The 16,006-nt window shown below is 48.3% G+C and overlaps 1 protein-coding gene across 6 annotated transcripts in view; it reads left to right on the plus strand.

The window, feature by feature from the left end:
• Positions 1-4,939: 4,939 nt before the first annotated feature.
• The window catches only part of DTNB (dystrobrevin beta), a 109,877-nt gene continuing 98,810 nt past the window's right edge, over positions 4,940-16,006 (plus strand). For 3 of the 6 annotated variants that reach the window (XM_083494430.1, XM_083494432.1, XM_083494433.1), the window contains exon 1: positions 5,192-5,239. The gene's annotated coding sequence lies outside the window, so the exon portion shown is untranslated. Of the gene's footprint in view, positions 5,240-16,006 lie in introns of all 6 variants that reach the window. The other 3 variants (XM_083494428.1, XM_083494431.1, XM_083494429.1) reach the window with 2 other exon arrangements.

Consider the following 16,006-nt stretch of genomic DNA (forward strand, 5'->3'; position numbering starts at 1 on the left):
AAACTTTTAAGTTAAAGGTACCCCTGCCCGTACGGGCCAGTCGTGTCTGACTCTAGGGTTGTGCGCCCATCTCACTTAAGAGGCCGGGGGCCAGCGCTGTCCGGAGACACTTCCGGGTCACGTGGCCAGCGTGACGAAGCTGCTCTGGCGAGCCGGCACCAGCGCAGCATACGGAAATGCCATTTACCTTCCCGCTATAAAGCGGTACCTATTTATCTACTTGCACTTAGGAGTGTTTTCGAACTGCTAGGTGGGCAGGAGCTGGGACCAAACGACGGGAGCTCGCCCCGCCGCGGGGATTCGAACCGCCGACCATGTGATCGGCAAGCCCTAGGCGCTGAGGTTTTACCCACAGCGCCACCCGCGTCCCGTGACCAAACTTTTAGAAGACATCTAAAGGCAGCCCTGTTTAGGGAAGCTTTTGAGGTTTAATAGGTTATTGTATTTTAGTGTTTTGTTGGAGTGGCTGGGGAAGCCCAGCCAGATGGGCGGGGTATAAATAAATTATTATTACAATATTATTTATTTATTATTATTATTTATTATTATTATTATTATTATTATTATTATTATTATTATTATTATTATTTAGTTAGGCCTATTTCCTAATGAATGAATAAAGCAAATGTCAGGAATGCCAGCTGTGCTCCTGAATGTCTGTCTGGGGCCGCCATGCTGGGCTTGTTGACCCTGGTGACACTCCCACCTGACCCATTGAGCCAAGTGCAACCAGAAAGGGGGAGGCAAGGGCCAGCTGTGCCCCTGAGAGCATCTTCCTGCACGCTGCTGATCTTTGCCCAGCTTTGATGGGCCAAATTGCCCTGAGCAATTCCTGCAGGCTGCTGGTCTGCTGCCTTCTCACCCTGTTGACCCTGGCTAGAACTCCCAAGCGGATTCTCTTTCGCCCACTCTCCTTAAGCTCCGGCAGTTGATCAGCACCCCGGCCTCCTTCCGGCCTCCTTAATGGCTCTTCCTCACATGCTTTGAAAGTCGGTCTTCACCCCTCTCTTTTCCTTCCTCCTGCTTGGTTTTTCGGCACACCCCTCCCTTCTCCAATTTGTCATTTGTGAAGGCATGCAATGTGGCCACAGCAAGTGCGCTTGAAGCCCAAAGGCTGCCCGTCCTCTTCTTCAGCTATCACTTTCAGAAATGCACCGTCCTTTCCGATCTCTGCTCTCCCCACCATTATTCACCAAGACAAGGACTCCCCGCCAGCACTTCGCTTTAATATTTCATTAGGTTTTTGAAACGTCAGAACTTCCCAAGAAGAATGCATGCCTTCAAGGTACAAAACATATTGTCTCCACTCTTCATAAAGTTACAAAAACGAAATGGCAAAATTTATACAGGACAAGAGTAACCAGAGTCCAACGTATCATTGGAAGGGGATGTCGAAATATTGCAACGAAACTTTACAGAAGTGTTTATTACTTTCAGCTCCACTTCCCCTTGCAGCCTCTCTCCCCTCTTGGGTCGATCTCCCTACGCCCAGATCATTTTTTTTCATTTAAGACCCGGGAGTCTCACCAGGGGCAACATCAGCATTGTTCAGCGTACTTCTGCATGACCTAGAAAGCTGAAAGAGTCCAAGGCATTGCTGCATTCCTGGAAGAATCTACATCAGCAGAAAACCTCCAGCTCCTCAGGTAGGCAAGAGAATCAGGAATATTAGCCATTGGGAGGAAGTGGGCTGGACTCCCCACCCCAGGGAGAAATTTCAGACAAGTATCTCCCCTCCCCACCCCCATTTCTGGGAGTCTATACTCTGGAGCATGGGCAGGCAAATTAAGGCCTGGGGCTGGATCCGGCCCAATCGCCTTCTCAATCCGGCCCACGGACGGACATAGGGGCATAGGAATTCGTTCTTTCTTTTTCCCCAAAAAATATAGTCTAGCCCACTATGGTGGACGCGCCCACAGCTGACTCCTGCTGACCCCTGTTTTTGGCCATGGGTAGGCAATCTAAGGTCCGGGGGCCGGATCCAGCCCAATCACCTTCTCAATCCAGCCCATGGATGGTCCAGGAATCAGTGTGAATAATAATAAATACCCCGCCCATCTGGCTGGGCTTCCCCAGCCACTCTGGGTGGCCTCCAACAAAATATTAAAATACCGTAATGCATCAAACATTAAAAGCTTCCCTAAACAGGGCTGCCTTCTCTGGGTTATTTGTGGGGGGTAGGAATTTGTTCATCCCCCCCCCCCCAAAAATATAGTCCTGCCCCCTGCAAGGTCTGAGGGACGGTGGACCGGCCCACAGCTGAAAAAGTTTGCTGAGCCCTGCTCCGGAGTGTCCTTTAGGAAATGGTTCACTGAGCCCTGCAGTGCTTGAAAGAACCAAAAGTGATGCTTAATGTAATCAGAAGCGCCTGCCAGTGGTTACAGCCTGAGACCAGCATCAGGGTTCAGGTCTCCACTTGGCCACGCAAGAGCCTACCCTGCAGGGTGGTTGTGCGGATGAAATGAGGGGGCAAACCATGTATACCACCCTGAGCTCCCTGGAGAAAAGGGGAGGTGGAAATTAAATTGATTAATTAAATTACGAGGGTTGCAACGGCTAGTATAATGGGAAGGCTGTCGAGTCCAGTTGCTTGCTCCAGGCCCTGCAGTCGTGTGCCAGAGATGCCCACATGGCAGTGTAATAAACAAGAATCTGCCCTTATTCCCTTATGGGGGACACAAGAGTCCTTGTAGAGTCCTTTGCAGGTTCTCCATCGGTCGGAGAAAATGACAGAGGCCAGCCAGAGAATATCGAGAAGCAAAGCAGCTCGTAAGCCTGATCTTTATTCATCTGTTGCAACAGGGTGCCCCCTTCACACGCAGGAAAGGAGGAGGACCCAGAACCCAGGTGTGCCCGCCTTTATATAGACATTTAAAATTTCCCACCTTGGAGTCAAAGACCACCCCCAGTTACATCATACCTACATCACAGAAAGGGAGGTCTACAACAGAAATCTGAGTGCGTTGTTTACCTCCTGTCTGGCAGGTTACCTGTTAATGGTCACTTGATTGGATACCCTGGGGAGCCTGGCCAGTCTTTTGTAATGATAAATACCGTATTTTTCGCTCTATAAGACGCACCAGACCACAAGACGCACCTAGTTTTTGGAGGAGGAAAACAAGGAAAAAGATATTCTGAATCTCAGAAGCCAGAACAGCAAGAAGGATCGCTGCGCAGTGAAAGCAACAATCCCTCTTGCTGTTCTGGCTCCTGGGATAGCTGCGCAGCCTGCATTCACTCCATAAGACGCAAACACATTTCCCCTTACTTTTTAGGAGGGAAAAAGTGAGTCTTATAGAGCAAAAAATACGGTACTTAGTTCCTGAGCCAGGTCACAGGCTCACCCTGTTCATACACAGACATACCCTTAAGACAGGATTTGCGAAGGAAAAGACAATGGGGAGGCTTTTCCATTGGACCTTGCAGAGAAAACACCTGGTCAGCCTGGGAGTCAAAATGGCTCCATGGCTGTTTTCCTGCGCAGCTTCAGACATGTGGCCTATATATCTATGTACGTGTTTGCCTGGTACATTTATGAACCTTTGTTATATACATAATACCTTAATTTCTTTCAGCAGAGTTGATACTGCTCCTCGGCTAACGCCCCAGACACCTCGGGGAGGTCTGCAAGCTGGGAATCAAAAGCGATGCTTTGTTGCCTCGGAATGGACACTGAGGTCCAGCACTGAGGGCCTTCTGGCAGTTCCCTCGCTGCGAGGAGCCAAGTTACAGGGAACCAGGCAGAGGGCCTTCTCGGTAGTGGCGCCTGCCCTGTGGAATGCCCTCCCATCAGATGTGAAGGAAACAAGCAGCTATCCTATCTTTAAAAGACATCTGAAGGCAGCCCTGTTAAAAGGTAAAGGGACCCCTGACCATTAGGTCCAGTCGTGGCCGACTCTGCGGTTGCGGCACTCATCTCGCTTTACTGGCCGAGGGAGCCGGCGTACAGCTTCCGGGTCATGTGGCCAGCAGGACTAAGCCGCTTCTGGCGAACCAAAGCAGCGCACGGAAACGCTGTTTACCTTCCCGCCGGAGTGGTACCTATTTATCTACTTGCACTTTTTGTGCTTTCAAACTGCTAGGTTGGCAGGAGCAGGGACCGAGCAACGGGAGCTCACCCCGTCGCGGGGATTCGAACCGCCGACCTTCTGATCGGCAAGTCCTAGGCTCTGTGGTTTAACTCACAGCGCCACCTGCGTCCCACAGCCCTGTTTAGAGAAGCTTTTAATGTTTGATGTATTACAGTATTTTAATATTTTTTGGGAAGCTGCCAATAATAATAAAGTATTATTATTATTATTATTATTATTATTATTATTATTATTATTATTATTATTATTATTATTATTATTATTATTATTAGTGCAGGCTGTGCTCCATCCAGCTGTGGCAGCAGCTTTATTCAGAATGCTGGCCATGGAAGCCCTGCTTGAGCGGCGAACTACACTTCCCAGAATTCTTGGACGGGCTCTTTTTCCCTGAGCTGCTACCTTTCCGCATGCAGGGAGCTCGTCACGTGGTGCGGGGCGGGGTCCAGGGTCCTGCTGCAGAGACCTTTGCGCATGCGCTCTGCGGCCTGGGACGAGGAGCCCGTCGCTTCCCGTTACCATGGCAACCGGGTTCGGGCGCCGGCTGCGCCTGCGCAAAAGGCCGGGCATCTGCTCGCGCATGCTCCCCCCGCTCGCCCTTGGGAGGTTGGGGGGAGGAGGAGGGAGCGCAGCCCTTCGGCCCTCCCCTCGCGCCCTCGGATTGGCTCCCGCCTGGCGCGGCCGGCGCCGGGGGAGGGCGTGGCTGGGCGGCCGGGTCCTCGCCTCCCCATTGGTGACGCCCTCGGCGGCGGGCGGCCCGGGACGCCTCGCGGGTTGGTCGGCGCGGGCGGCGCTCCGCGGCCCAGGCCCGGATTGGTCGGCGCGGCGCCGAGGAGGCGGGAGCGCGGGTCGGTGGGCCGCCGCGTCGGGCCTCGGGCGCGAGCCTCTCGCCGCCGCCGCCGCCGCTGCCTGAGGGGAGCCGAGCCGCGAGGAGGAGGAGGAGGAGAAGGGCCGGCCGAGAAGGAAGCGGGGCGGCGAGGAGCCCCGTGGCGCCCTCAGGAAACGCGCGGGCGGCGCAGGCCCCGAGAGACCCCCCCCCCGTCTCCCTCTGAGGGGGCGCCGTCCTCGGTCCCGCCGGGCCGGGAAGTGGCCTGGGACGCCGCCTCGGCTCACAGCCCGCGCTTCTCACCGCCCGACAACAGCCCCGCCAGGTAGGGCGCCTCCTCCCGTTGGGAGCCCTTTCCTTCCGCGGCCGGGGCGCGTGGCTTCGCCCCCCCCCAGCCGGATGGGCGGGGTAGAAATAATAAATTATTATTATTATTATTATTATCATTATCATTATCATTATTATTATTCCCTTCCCCTCCCCCCCGTGCGCCTCCGCTGCGGATCGCAGGTCTTTCCCGCGAGGAGAGGGAGGAGGGCCAGCAGCTGAGCTGATCGGGTCTTCTGGGGGCCACTATACGTTTCTTACTCTTTAAGGTAGGCCCTCCAGCTGTTTGGGGACTACAACTCCCATCATCCCTAGCTAACAGGACCAGGGGTCAGGGATGATGGGAGTTGTAGTCCCCAAACAGCTGGAGGGCCCAGTTTGCCTGTGCCTGCTTTAAGGGGCAACGAGGCTCCCGGGAGCGCATGGCTTCGCCCTCCCCCCTTGTGCGCCTCCACTGCGGATCACAGGTCTTTCCCGGGAGCAGCAGGCCTGGCGGCTTCTCGGAGGAGAGGGAGGAGGGCCAGTGGGCACTGAGCGGGTCTTCTGGGCACCGCGATACATTTCTTAGCCTTTAAGGCAGGCAGAGGCAAACTCGGCCCTCCAGATGTTCGTGGGACTACAACTCCCATCATCCCTAGCTAACAGGACCAGTGGTCAGGGATGATGAGAGTTGTAGTCCCAAAACATCTGGAGGGCTGAGTTTGCCCATGCCTGCTTTAAGGGGCCACAAGCCTCTCCGGTTGCCGCTGGTCTTTCCTGTGGTACCCAAGCCAGGCAGACCCCCCCCCAATAGTTGCATCTTTCGTCTGAGTGGCTTTCGGGGGGGGAAAGTGGAGGGGTGCAGGTGGCTAAGAAATGGAAGAAGATTGGGTGTTATCTGTGACTCCGCATGAGTGCCAGGAATGCCCTGGGGGCAAGCAAGGTCTCCAAGCCATGGAAGAGCTTGTCTCCTGAAGATGGTCATCCTTCCTGTAACATAGCAGCATAGCAGCAGCAGCTTTGCCCGGTTTTGAGGCACTCCAGGCTGGGCTGCAGAGTTCAGGGCCCCATTGAAGCCCAGCACTGTACAGCATTGAGCCCGGGTTGAATTCCTGGGTTCTTTACCTGGGTGAATCAGCACCAGTTGCTGAGGGACAGCACTGTGCCTGCCTGCCTGCCTGGCTAGCTTCTGCTGCCTTTGGGGAAAGGCACCGCATCCGGGGACAAAGGGTACCTTGCATGTAAATGGCCGAAATGGAGCCCTGGGGCTCTTCTTTTCACTGAAAAGCAGCCCTGGACGGCTGCAACCTTGAGTGGATGTGCAGTCTTGAGATAGACTCTTAAACGAAGGTTGCAGTTGCCAAAACAGAATGTCTTGTTGCCATTTTTGGATTAGATGGCTCTAAAGTCTTCTTTTTCTTGGACTGACTGATTGATTGCCAGCTAAACACATGGCCAGTTCAGATGACAACCATGAGCTAGGTTAACAACTGAGAACTTAAAGGAGAAAATTGACTTGATCTAGGGAGAGTCCTCATATATATTGGCCTATTCCTACCTCTTTTTCTTGATGGTAGCACAGACCATTCATAGCATAAGAATATTCTTCACAGCTGTGAGCAGGGTAGTGGGGTGGGATAAGTGAAGACAAGCTACAGTAATTAGCTATAACACTGTTCACCGCTCCTGCTCAGGCTGCACAGAAACATTCTCATTGTGCAGATAAAGTATAATGGATAGAATTCTACAGGATGAAGTATTAGTGTGTGAGGTATGGTGGGGATTTCAGGTGCCATTCTGGCACCCAGGCGTCTTCACTCGGTCGCAAGTGGCCGGCAGCCAGGTGCAAAATGTGCCTGGCTAATTTTGAACACTGATTCTGATGCTGCATTTGTGAATTTCATGAATTGGAGGGAGTTTGGGTTGGATGACCTTTGAGATCCTGTCAACTTTATATGTCTATGGTGCCTTGAAGCTTAAGGGACTACAGGGAGGCCAGAAGCAAGAGGGCTGAGGAAAAGGTGCAGACTAGGCAGCAGAGCAGAGGACCTTCCTTGGAAAAAGGTAGGTGGGCAACAAAGCTTGAGGAGGGGAGGCAGGAGGGCTCTCTGAAGAAACACCAGGGTCACCTGTATAAGGTAAGGGAGGGAAAGAGGCAGTTTCCTGAAGGGCAGCAATCTTAACAGTGGAATATTGGAGAGAGAAAAGGAGAAAAAAGCACTGGAGCACCCCCTCACGCAGGGCCACAGGTCCTCCATCTTCCTTGCACACTAGGGGCTCCACAGGTTGCGGGGCTCCATTCCCTTCACCCCAACTGAGGCCATGATGGCTGCGGCTGGTGGGAGCTGGAATCCAACAGCCTCTGGAAGGCCACAGTTTGCTCATCCCTGGCCTACAGGAAGTTGGGGCTGTGGGAAGTGGGAGGCAGCTGAGGTATGCAAGACTCGGATTTGTGGGAGTCCAGAAAGCCAAGAGGAGATGAGGCTTCTACAACTCAAATCTCACTGTTGGCATCCGGACTCTTCCTGTTGTAGTTTCCTCTGGTGCTTCCATGTTGTGACCTAAGGGGCCATTGATAATAATATCCGGTTAACTATGTGCAGGGGTCAGTAAATCCACCTGCAGCAGAGTGGGTCCCTTCCCCCTCCAGCAAGCTCACACTGCCCTACTTCCCATCCATGTGCTGATCATTCTCCAGCCACATTCTGCGCCCCCCTCCCAGGTGCTGCTTGAGTTAGTTCCCACAGCCCTTCTCCAGATGCAGCTTAAGACAAGGCAGATGAACTTCCAACCTATTCCTGAGCTGGTTGTCTTATGATGGAGGATGAGACTTTGCTGAATCTGAGCCTAGAATATGTGTGTAAATGGGTTTCTGTGATTTCACATGAATGACTATCCTGAGCATTCTAAGATGATCTGGTCAGATTGTGTAACTCTTCTCAGATGTGGATTTCTAGTACTGCAAATGGTATAAATTGACCTTGCTGTTTTGTGCAAATGGTTCACCATAGGCAGCAGTGATGTGGAAGGAATTTCTTTTCCATTGCTTTGTTTTCTGTGGAAAACTTTTCATTTAATCAGTTCATTAGGAGCAATGGTATTTGGCAAGTGTGGCGGTTTCAAAGTAAAATAAACATGTTAAACCAGATCATGCTCGGGGCACCAAAAAATTACCCTAATTGGCACAGAGAAACTCTCCAGTTAATTTTTTCCTGAAATACCACATCTCCGGTGTAGGAATGAAAAATCACGGGAGACTTCCCTTTACTCCGGGAAGGAGGAAGCCCAAATGCCATGTGGACTCAATGTCCACAATTTGCCCAGAAGGCAGGACTTTCACTCAACATGATGCAATGGCCAAGCCTCCATGTGCTTGCCTGGCCCTTCTGCTAAATAATAAATAGATTTTTTCAAGAGAGCAAGTTCAATTGACCTTGTAGAAAAACAACAGCATCTGTTCCATCCTGATTATTGTTGTTGTTATTTATTAATGTTGTAAGTAAGTGTTCATAGGATGGCATGGCAGCCCTTGTAATTGTATTTTAATTGCATACACATGTTTTTGCTTTAAAGTCCAAAGCTTTTCCTTAGTCCACTTCTGTTGCTTCCATCTTTTATTTTGTCTTCCCCTATTTTCACAAACAGTTGGACTATAATTTCAAGATATACATATGCATATTCAAAACAAGTATGTAAAAGGGGACTAAATATTTTGTTTAATGCACCATAGAAACCCATTTTGAATTGAAAGCCGCTGGGAGTTTTTTGAATCCCAACAATCTCATTGTAAAAATAAAAGACCAACCTATTGCCCACAAGGTCTACATACTTTCCCATGCAATGTTTACAGGTACCTCTCATTGAATTCATAATACCCTGACAGGGGAGCATATTTTGTTTGTGTGGCCTTTTGATTGGGGAGTCTGACACTATGACTGTTGTACTTGACACTAGTAATAGTCTTGCTGCTGAATTGGCCCAAAGTGCTATTAGAAAAGGCACCAGGCAAGGTTTATCTGCATGATTAGTTGATCTTTCCAGCTCCCTCAATGCAAGGAAATGTGTGGGGAGATCTGCCAGCCCCCTGCTTTTTTTTAAGGACAGGTGGTATTTGGCATTTGAAATTTATTCCATATTTCAGTGTTGCTGCCTTTGAGTGTGTTAGTGGACTGAGTTCTGTTTCATTGAATTGTAACATTCTCTTTTGAAATGTTTGAGATATATATGTTTTTGGGTTACCTTTGCTGTGTTAAATGTGCATTCTGCACTTGTCCTCCTTCGTAATGTTTTATTTTGAAATCTTTAAGATTACCGTATATTTTAGTTTCCTGTTAGTTTTGTTGTCTATATTTGCCTTTTTGTGTAATATTTTATTCTGGGTTGTTTGATGTTTTAATGTAAGTTGTAAACGGCTTTGAGATTAAGTTTCTTTAAAATATAAAGCGGTGTGGAGATGAAATGAATAATAATAATAGTACTCTGCTTTGTGTTGGTGTATGGAGAAGGACAGCAATATAAAATAAATAAAAAGAAATAGGTTGGCTTCTTCAGCTCTGTGCAAAGTGAAGTTCATAATGTGTTTACGAAGTTAGTAGCTCTGCAGGTCAATTGTAGGCATTAAAATGCTGCTTTGGCCGGCCGAGCCGCCTTCCCCCGTGAGGGCACTTGCTCCCCTCTGGTCATAGGGCTCGCTCTTTAGGGTCTGAAGAACTGCTTGAATCTTTCATGTATACAACTTGGGAGGATGGCTTCAGGAAGGGCAAAGGACTGACATTTAGATGTTTGAAATGTCTTTGGCAAAGCCCTACTCAAGTGTAATTGGCAGCATTGTCTTGGCTATACACTGGCGTGGGTTGTGAAAGAGTGGGAATGAATAGTGCATTTCATCATGCTGAAAGGTTAAGGGTACGTCATCCTAAGGCTGTGTGCCTCCTAGAATTAGCTTAATGGCAGCAACTCATAGGGGGAAGGTTTAAGCTCTTGTGTGATGTTGAGGCAATCTTTGATCACATTTAAGGCCCTTCATCAAGCTGGAAAAACATCTTGAACTTCTTGGGAGCCAGTCTCAGAGATTGGTGTCTTGGTACTAAGGCAGTTTCTTCCAGCCTTAATTCTTGTATTGCTGGTTCTGTCTCCCAAAGAACACACTTGAGAAGGAAAAGAACATGGAAGCAGTGGTAATCTGAAGTTGTGAGCAAACTGCTGTGAAATGCTAGATTATAAAGGTTAGAGTAGGTTTAATGCAGATTCCATAAGTATATAAAACAACGTACATAAAATGGAATAGGAACTCGCCACTTATGTTCTTCCAGTCACCAGAAGCTGAAGCTACTGTGGGCAGCTGGCCTCTGCAGTTTGCTGCGTCAGGATGGTGGCCACATTCTCACTCTGTGGGAGCCACACATTGTGGCTAACTACTCTCCCAAGCCTTCTGAGACCACTCCCCAGAGCCCCTTTTGATCAGACCAGATGCTGACCAGGTGGGATGGTCAGTGTTGAGAATCACTTGAGGAAGGATGGGTTGGGTGGAGAGACTATATGTGAGGTTCTGTTGATGAACACTGCACACTTCCTGAGCCTTCTGATATTTGGGAAGCTAAGGAGACAAGGTGGAGAAGGAGTTTTTTTAATTAATTTTATCTGTAAAACTTATTTTCTGTGTTATAAACAGAGAGAAGCACTCAAAATGGCTCACAAGACCAAAACAACCCAATAAGCACAGTCTAAAACACCTGAATGATACCAGATGCCAGGGTTGCTCCGCAAGGGTCCTCCTGACAGGCTCTTTTTCGGGGAGATGGAGCTCTGTAGAGCTCAGGGGTCTCTCTTGCTCCCAATCTTCATCCTTGCTGCCCTTGCAGGCTTGAATGTCTTGATGCCAAGGCTAGGCAGAGGGAGGGAGGAAAGTGGTTATGTGCTAGGTAAGGATGCGTGGAGAGTTATGGGTTGGTAGAGTTCACACACAGATTGAAAACAAGCAGCCAGATCTTCTGGTTTGTACTGCTTTTTTCCATGGGCCCAGGAATTGGGGGGGGGGTGTGTGCCCAGAGGATTTGGCGCTCTCTGTTTGCGGCTGCCTCCATCTGTTCTGCTGCAGAACTGGGGTGAGATAAACAGAGTTTTCCTTTCAGAGCTAATGTTCTCTCAGCATACAGCTCTGTTATTCATAAACAGCAACTGCCTGCATTGCTACGTGGGGGTTTTCTTTTACTGAAGAGGGGAGAGGAGGAGGAGAAAAGCTGCTGCTGAAAATGCAATGGCGACACAGTCTTGCATTAGAAGAAGGCAGGTGCAGTTTGTCAAGTGCTGTTGTGCAGCCTCCATTAATTTCAATGGAGGCTGTGCAGTGGAAGCAGCAGCTGTGCTGCAGGGAGCACATTGTGCATGGTGCCTGCAAAACCAGAAAAGCTGCCAGTCAGCTTATTTAAAAGTTTGCTTTTGACTAGGCTTGAACCGCGACATGTGATCTCTTCTTCTTCATCCCCCACTTAAATTTTAAAAAGTCGCTTCCAGTATTGCATTGTAATAAGTTTCAGAGCTGGAGGCAATTCAGATCAATTTATTTTTTTTAGAAAATATGACCCTTTTCCTCTTGTTGACTTGTGCTTTGGTGTTGTTCCCTAGTCCTTCCCAACAAACTTGATTTAAGTGGATCTTGGCTCTCCACAGTCCGACTTCTCAATAGCAGCCCATGCTTTCCGCCAGCAGAACATGCACGCCATGTCATTGATCCTGCTGTTTCGCTCTACCTGCGGCTTATTCTGCAGTCGCTTCTTGCCTTGATTCTGCTGTCTTCTGCCTTGATCCCTCCTGCATTAAATCCACCTAGTTGCTTTCCTTCAGAATGGCCATCTCCTGAAAAGAAAAGTTGTTCTGGCCTGCCGTTTAAGGGAATCAAAATCCTTTCTTTTCTTTTCTTTGCAAACTGCAAGGAAAGGCCAAACAGGCTAGGTCAAACGATTGCTGTGGGCAAAACTTGCCAGATTGAAATGAATATTGCTCTTAGGAAAAGGAAGTGTTGTGCTCCAAAAGGCATCTGTGACTTGATCAGCTTTTTATTGTCCCGCATTTACTCAAATGTCACTTTTTTGGGGCCAAATTATGTCACCAAAATTAGGATGTGCATTAGATTTGATGGTGCATTTACATTCACCAGCAAATACTTTATTGGTTCCAAGGTTTTGAAAATTGAGGTGCGCAGTAGATTCACGTGAATACAGTAAGTCTTCATCAGGCTGTATGAGGAATTACTGGACTAGTCTCTTAGCCAGGAGAGAGTGAAGTCTTTGGCGTAATAACAGATTTGTCGTGGGGAACTTGTAACTGTTGGATTTCCTGAATCTTCTTTTGGAGTTACTTCAACAGAATGCACGGCCTCAGGTAGAGAATATAATCTCACTCAGGTATTATTTTGCAGTATAATGGTCATATAAGTTCATGCCACCGACCAAAGTGACAGAAAGGCCTCCATGGCATGAGAGACGCAAGTTTAGGATAGCAATATTAGAGACTCTTGAACCCAGCTAGGACAAGTACCGGTAACTCTCCATTGTCAAGAAGATCCATTGGAGTTAGGATAGCCACTTTCCAGATATGTTGGACTTCAGTCCCTGTTGGTCCCACTCTGCACGGCCAGTGGTCAGGGATGCTGGGAGTTGTAGTCCAAAGCACCTGGTGGTTGCCATGTTGGATACCCTGGATTAGAGGATTGTGTGGCCTTCTTTGAGATCTCAGTTCCATAATGAGAGAATCTCTCTTGCTAAGCACACCCATGTTGATGCCTTTGGTTCAGACTTGGCTATCTCTGGAAGAGTTAGTAGCTGCCCATGTGAATTCTGTTGTGCTGAAAGAATAGGTAAAGGTAAAGGGACCCCTGACCATTAGGTCCAGTCGTGGCCGACTCTGGGGTTGCGGTGCTCATCTCGCTTTACTGGCCAAGGGAGCCGGCGTACAGCTTCCGGGTCATGTGGCCAGCAGGACTAAGCCGCTTCTGGCGAACCAGAGCAGCGCATGGAAACGCCGTTTACCTTCCCACCAGAGCGGTACCTATTGATCTACTTGCACTTTGAGGTGCTTTCGAACTGCTAGGTTGGCAGGACGCAGGTGGCGCTATGGGTTAAACCACAGAGTCTAGGACTTGCCGATCAGAAGGTCAGTGGTTCGAATCCCCGCGACGGGGTGAGCTCTCGTTGCTCAGTCCCTGCTCCTGCCAACCTAGCTGAAAGAATAAGCCATGATATATTCCCATGCAGCTCTGTGGCACGCTTGTTGCAGGACTGAAACAATGCCATTGCCTGAAAAGAAATGAAAAGCAGTGAAGTTAGGATGCCTTGCCCCAGCTCTGTATATGAAAATGTGGCACAAGTGTTCTTAGTTTTTGTTCTTGTTTTATTATATATGTTGTGTTCCCATTCTGCATTTTTATGCTGTGAATTGCCCCATGATCCTGGGATGAAGGGTGGTGTGCAGATTTAATAAAAATTAAAACAAAGCTAGGTACGTAAGAATGTATGCAGTTCACGTGGCTGCCCTCTTCCTTCAGCGTGGGGGACGGGCAGCATGGGGGTGGCAAAAGCTGTGGGGAGATAGTGAGGATTGGGGTGAGTTGTAAAGGGTGGGGAGTTGGCAAGGGGGAGTGGCTGTCTTGCCTAGTGGAGCAAGCAGGGGCAGAGTCCCTGTTGCTTTACCTTTTGTTCGTGTGTTTGTTCAGGGAAGGTCTCCAGAGCAACAGCATATGCAAATGTAACCTAAAAGTAGAATCTCACGTTCTGTCCGCAGTGGATTGTAATTGGACTAGGAGAGGTTTGCCCTTGTGGGAAGAAAATTATACCGTAGTAGTTTTGCAAAAGTGAGTCGTAGTGGTGTCAGCTAATGTGCCGCTCACATCCTACAGGTTGTGTAGGAGAATAGATGGCAGTTGTGTACTCGGAGCAGGGGTTACACTATAGAATTTATCTCTTAAAGAGTATGGTCGTGCCGTAGCTAAATGTTCTGTAAGCTCAGAAGGTGTAATTAAGATTCCACAGCCTACACAGCAGGCTCAAAATCGTGCAGAAAAAGTGAGCTCGGTGGGGAAACCCAGCCAGAAGGGTGGGCTATTATTATTATTATTATTATTTTATTATTATTATTAGTTCCCTTCTGCTTTGTCCTAGATAAGATGAACAGGAGCCATAGTTACATGCTAAGTGCAAGTTTAATGCTAAATGTCCAGCATAGTACAGTGGTACCTTGGTTCTCGAACTTCATCCGTTCCAGGAGTCCATTCAACTCCCGAAACCATTCAAAAACCAAGGCGCGGCTTCCGATAGGCTCCAGGAACTTCCTGCACTCAAGCGGAAGCCTCACTGGACACCCGGCTTCTGAAAAATGTTCGCAAACCGCAACACTTACTTCCGGGTTTGCGATGTTCAGGAGCTGATTTGTTTGGCAACTAAGCCGTTCAGGAACCAAGGTACATGTATCTGGATTGGTTAACTTTGAGTTACAGCACAGAGGCACTCCTGAGGGTGTGGAAATTTCTGTCTGTCGTCAGCCAACTTGAACTCCAAATTTGAATCTCTGTAATTTTTCTCTCTGGCGAAATAATGAAGCTTGTCAAAATAATGTGATCTCTGTGTGTGTGTGTGTGTCTCCAAATCTAAATTTGCAAAGTCGCATCAGAGTCGTGCTGTGTCCCCCCCCCCCCTCCGACTGATGAATAAAAAACTTTTGTCCAGTGTAAAACATTTTGGTTACTTTGTGGACTAAGCCAGTGTGATCCGTGCTTCACTGGGGCCACAGACTGACACTTCCTCTCCTGTGCTCTGCAGCCCTCCCTCAAAATCTGCTCTGGAGGGTTGGGGGACCCTCCAGGGTATATTTTGGGGGGACACATGGGGAAGAAATAGAATTGCCAATTGTGACAGCAGATCTAAGCATGCAGAGAAATGGGTACAATCCTAGGTATCCGTTGTATCCTGTTCAATTTCCTATGTTTTTGCTAGGCAGCAAAATAATTTAAAATGGTAAAATGAGTAAAACATTGTAAAACAGTGAAATCTCAGCAGTCATTACTCTATTCTCATGTAATTCCATTAAAAAATGTACAGTTGTAGGAGCTTTGCCTTGTTTTCCAGAGCTGTGTGGCTGCTGTACTATGAAAAGTAGAAAGCAGAGTTATTTTGATACTTGGCTGATATGGCTGAAGGGGGAACCTTAGGGATAAGTCCACCAGATAAAGCCTTGGAAAACATATATTTTGGGAAATATTGAAATATCTTTCTTATTAGAGCTAAACTCAGTTTAGTTTAAGAATATAAAATGCATATAAAATATAAAAGTAATACTGTATGGTACATACATATATGGAATTAAAAAGTGTAAGTGCATCACTTTTATTCAAACAACAATTACAAATGTACTCATTAATCATCTTTCATTTCCAATACCAGAAAAGGAAGTTTATTGGAATGGGCAAAAATCCATCCATCTGTAAATTGTCCTGTAAATGTTGAAAGTCAGGGTATAAGTGTTATAGGCAGTGTGCCCTCTATACAATTGCCACCTTCAAAATGCAACACCAAGAACCTGCAACCTTTGTTTAGCCAAGGTGGCAAAGGGATGCATGGCGCTTTCCGCTCTTGTGTGGTGGAAGGAGCCTGAGGTCTGCATCCAGCCTGAGAGATCAGTGCATCAAGGAGTGTCTGGAATCTGGATATTGTTGAGCTCAACATTGGCGTGGATGCAAAAGGTGCTTGTGTGGGTAGAATATGTTTCCTTTTGTGCCAGAGGTATCTCCTTCAGT

The sequence above is a fragment of the Podarcis liolepis genome, assembly GCF_965112155.1.
Source record: "Podarcis liolepis genome assembly, chromosome: 3".
NCBI classification, from domain to species: Eukaryota; Metazoa; Chordata; class Lepidosauria; order Squamata; family Lacertidae; genus Podarcis; species Podarcis liolepis.